This window comes from Benincasa hispida, chromosome 4 (genome assembly GCF_027475165.1).
Source record: "Benincasa hispida cultivar pf3 chromosome 4, pf3_genome.v1.1, whole genome shotgun sequence".
Lineage (NCBI taxonomy): Eukaryota > Viridiplantae > Streptophyta > Magnoliopsida > Cucurbitales > Cucurbitaceae > Benincasa > Benincasa hispida.
In genome coordinates, this window is record NC_143481.1 from 26,729,982 (window position 1) to 26,735,343 (window position 5,362).

Here is a 5,362-nt window from a genome sequence, read left to right on the forward strand (position 1 = left end):
AGTTTTTATCTTTCATTTATTATGATATGATTACTATTTTGAGGAGAAACTTATACTTTTTAACTCTTTATCTTTTGATGATAACAAAAGCGAGAGAATTTGATTAGAAAAATATATGTGTTTCTTAATGACCGAATATGTTTGAATTCTTTCAATATAATTATACACATTTTACTTTGTTATTATTATTATTATTTTTTTTTTGCAATTTGTCATCATAAAAAATTAGAGATTGTTAGTCTTATGAACTTCAATTTTACTATATGTTCCAATGATAAGAAAATCTTCATTTACTAACGTTTGAGTATTTTTAGGTGTCCATAGTGTAGAGCTCGAAGAGTTGATTCCAACGCATTTTAAGTCGCTCAAATCAGACATCAAATGAAGAAGTTGTGGCTAAAAGAAGATTAGAAAGAAAATTCCTACGTGGTGATGACATGATACACGTGGACCAATCATGTATAAATAATTTATTATATTTATAATATATCATAAGAATAAGATAAACGGAGAGCGAGAATCAAACTTGCATCGTTAGCTTTGAAGGTTAGGGGTTATAGTCGACGTTGATTCATTATTTTGAACATCTCTAATTCAAAACCGAACGTGAAACTTTGGTTTCATTCAGCTCCTTTACGGGAGATAGATAAATTCCTAAATATAAGATGTAAACAAAAAAAATGCCACCCATAACATCTATATCAACCTTTTTGTCATTCAAAAGGACCTGCTTTATAGATGATCTCTATACAAAAGAAAATTATAAAACAATTCTTAAGGAAAGTATTTTGTTTTCGTCGAGCTAAAAAAATGATGTCGACGTCTTTAGTAAACCAAAGACATTGTTTAATAGCTGAATAGATAATACATGTGACTAATCAAATCAATTGGAAGGCTCAAATTGTGACACGTGGCGTTATACGAATATTCATTTTTAAAATTAAAAAGAAACTAAAAGAATTATTTTTAAATTTTAAAAGGAATTCAAAATAATAACAAAAAAAAGAAAGGAAAAGCTGTCCAACGGCTACTTTTCTTTTAAAAATTAATTTAATTTATTTTTTTATTATTACCATCATCATCACATCATTATTCTTCTTTCCTTCTTTTACCATTTGATCTACCCTTTATTTCTTTAAACTCTCATCCAATGGCCATTTTTAAATCCTACTTTTAATATGCTTTTTTTAGCCAAAAATCTCTTTAAATCTAAGAAGTCATCTTCCTCAAAATTAATTATTCAATTGCAAAATCTCTCATCCTCCAGTTTTATTGAAATTTCTCTCCATGTTCATTGTTGATCTACTTCAAAATTTCATATCCTTACAACTATTTTTGTTAGAGATTCATTTTTAAGAGAGATTATTTTGAGTTTTTGAGAATATATATATATATATATATATTTTGTGGATTTTGTAATTTCATCAATTCACTTGAAAATTTGTAATAAGGTGTAGGTGCACATTGGATTTGAGTGTAGTGGCTTAATCTTGAAGCCGAAAAAGAAAAAAGATATGTAGTGGTTTGATCTTGAACCCATTGAAAAAGATTGGATCTTAATTCTGAAAAGGATCGATAGTGGTTTACCTCATGAACCCATAAACAAAGTGGAGTAGGGATTCCAAACCACTATAAAAATTACCAGTATTATTTTTTTCTCTCTACTATTTTAGTTTATGTAATTTACTTATTTTTGTTGCTAATTATTTCATTAGTTTAAATTATTTTAGATTGCTTTAATTTGATTTTAAATTTATCAATAAGTTTTAATTTTACAAGCAACACTCTTCACACCCTTCTAGTGTTGTCATACGATCCTAAATGCTTGTCAAGTTAAGGCTACCCCACAAATACTTGTAATAGGCTATCCAAAAACTTCGAATATGCAAAAGTTTCCCCTGCCATAGAAGATGGGAATGAGGATGGTGGAGCTATTTTTCCTACTTCCACTCAAGGTATTCCCATTTGGTCCAATGGAGGCTTTTTTCAATGTCCTCGAGAAAAACAAGCTAGGAGTGTAATTGGGTTGGATCAACTTGATTTTAAAAAAAAATTGACTCAATCAGAAATGCACCGGTTCTGTATGGACGGTTCGAGTCAAGTTTGACCCTAGTCAGATTGGCCTGGTCTTTTTTAGACAATTTCGTTCCATAACTTGGAGAATTCTTTAAATGATTTTATTTTTTTAAGCTATTATTATTATTATTAAACTTGAAATAGTTTTCATTTTCAATCAAAATGAACTTGGAAAACTCATTACAAATTGACATTTAAGAACTCATCCATAAATAACAAAATGTCTATTAACTTATTTACCACAACTTACATCTAACAACCATGAACAAACAATAAGGCCGGTAAACCTATAGTTGAAATGTGAAAACATACATGACAAAATTACACTTCTAAATCCTTTCTTTTCTATCCAACAAGCATATAAATTGCATATATGATTCTAGGTATATATCTCAAAATGGTCAGCAACAAATAAATTCAAAACTCCACCTACACTTGCAAATCAAAAGAGCACAACAAAGGATCAACAACACAAATTGAAAGAGAAGAAATACAAGTTTGTAAAATGAAAACAAAGTTTGTTAAAGGGGGGAAGGGAAATTAATCAACATTTTATACCCAAAACCCTTCATCAAGTACTTTATGTTCATATTTTCATCAAGTACTCTAACTCCATCATCATACTTCAAGATTCTATAAAAACAAAAAACAAAAAACAAGATTCAAGTTCAAATTTAATATAAATAAAAAACATATGTAAACAAGATCTAAGAGCAAAAACTTAGAACCGTAGAATCATAATTCAAATTCTCAAAGGCAACTTCCATCTCCTTACATATGTGTATGATTTTTGGATCAAAATGAAAAAAAGAAATTAGCTCATTAACCGCAAAATTGCCAAATAATGAAAGAAATAAAATTTATAGCAATTACGATACTACATTATTAATTATCCTCATCAATTTCTTCAGCTCCATCAATTTCTTCACTCATATCATCCAAAGGTTTAGATTGAAGCCAATTTTAAGCACAAATAAGTGCCTTTGCAGTTTGAGGAGTTAATGAACTTTGAAAAGAATCTAATAATTGTCCTCCACTGCTAAAAGCCGACTCAGATGGCACAATAGATATAGGAATATTGTAGATGTTCCTGGCTACTAAGCTAATAATCTTAAATTGGGAAGAACTCAACTTCCACCAATTTAGCATATCTGAATTTTCATCTTTTATACGAGCCTCATCTAAATAATGAGCCACCTCTTTTTTAACATCATGTGGACCTGTTTTATTACTTTGTTTAAGTTTATCATGAATGGTAGCACGTACCTTATAAGATCCAATTCCACTCGATCTACTAGATGAAATAGAAGACATTTCACTCTGACTTTGAAAGCTAAATACTTCGATAGGTGTGGATGATTGTGTTTGTGGATATTGTTTTTTTTTTTTTTTTTGCATTGACATTCTTATATAATAATCATCACACAAATGACGAAATGATTCTTTAACCTTATTCGTCCATTTTTTTGGCACAATCTTCCTCCAAAAATTCATTAAAGCAATAACTCACATAAGTCAGGTTGTATCTAAGGTCAAAAACTACAACAACATATAACAATAAATTGGTCTTCTCACTTGTAGTTATACCTCAATACTTGTTGAATTTTGTCTGCATGGTTAATGTCATCTAGCTTAATAATGCATTCTCATACAACGAGTATTCACGAATTATTTCTTGGATTAAACAAAATTTATGAGAAAATATGTTTTGAGTCACAGACATATATGCAGAAAACCTTATCTTACTTACCTCTAAAAAAGTCTTTAGGAAGTCTACAAGTACTTATGCATTATCCAAATCTTCAATAGTAGGAATATCATCCTTTGGCAAATAACTAGGGTCATGCTCCTCTAATCTATCAAATGTCTTTTGACACTTAATTACTCCATCCAACATAGTGAAAGTTGAATTTAATTGTGTTGCAATATCCATCGTAAGACAATTTTTTGTTGACGTTTTATCTTCTTTAGCAAAATCTAATATTTGCAATCTTGGAGGACATGACCTAACATACTTTACCGCATCTCTAATTCGAATGATAGAGACGTACAAATATTTTAAAGCATCACTACCAATCAACGCATTAAGCCATATTTGGAAGAACCACTTGTGCTAGAGTTAAAGCCGTTGCCCGTGCACCTTAAGTATGCTTACTTAGGCAGTAACAACACGTTACCGGTTATCATTTCCGCATCGCTAAGTAAGGAGAAAGAAGACGCGCTCATATAGATCCTAAGAAATAACGCAAAGGCCTTAGGATGGACCTTGGCGGACATTCGAGGAATTAGTCCCTCGTATTGTATGCACAAGATTCGTCTGGAAGAAGGAAAGACAGGATCGGTAGAAAGACAACGCTGCTTGAACCCGACTATGAGGGAGGTTGTAAAGAAGGAAATAGTGAAGTGGTTGGACGCAAGAGTCATCTACCCGATATCTGATAGTAGTTGGGTGAGCCCAGTGCAGTGTGTTCCAAAGAAAGGGGGGATGGCAGTTGTCACTAATGACAAGAACAAATTAGTTCCCACAAGAACGACTACGGGGTGGAGAATTTGCATGGATTATCGTAAGTTAAATTTGGCCACTAAAAATGATCATTTTTCACTCCCGTTCATTGATCAGATACTAGACAGACTTGCGGGGAATGAATTTTTCTATTTTCTTGACGGCTATTCAGGGTACAATCAAATAGAAATTGCGCCGGAAGATCAGGATAAGACAACATTCACGTGCCCATTTGGTACGTTTGCATTTCGACGCATGCCATTTGGACTCTGCAATACGCCAGGCACTTTCCAACGATGCATGATGGCAATATTCTCAGATTACTTGGAAGAGTCAGTCGAGGTTTTCATGGATGATTTTTTTAGTCTTCGGCAGTAATTACGACTCCTATCTATCTAATCTGGAAAAGGTCTTGAGGAGATGCGTGGCAACAAATCTTGTTTTGAACTGGGAAAATTGTCTCTTTATGGTGGAAGAAGAAATAGTTCTGGGTCACAAAATCTCTAAAGCAGGATTGGAAGTTGATCAGGCAAAAATTGACGCAATTTCCAAGTTACCCCCACTAGTGAACGTGAAAACACTTAGAAGCTTTCTGGGATACGCTGGGTTTTATAGAAGATTTATTCGCAACTTCTCCTAGATCGCAAGACCCCTAAGTGCGCTCCTTGAAGTTGACCGAGAATATAATTTTGATGATGCGTGCACCAAAGCATTCAACACATTAAAAGATGCGCTCGTCACCGCACCCATTCTGGTGGTGCCAGACTAGACGCAACCATTTGT

General features: G+C 32.6%; 1 pseudogene; it reads right to left on the reverse strand.

The window, feature by feature from the left end:
- Positions 1-2,354: 2,354 nt before the first annotated feature.
- Positions 2,355-3,631, reverse strand: LOC150036604 (uncharacterized; annotated as a pseudogene).
- Between the last annotated feature and the right edge of the window lie 1,731 nt (positions 3,632-5,362).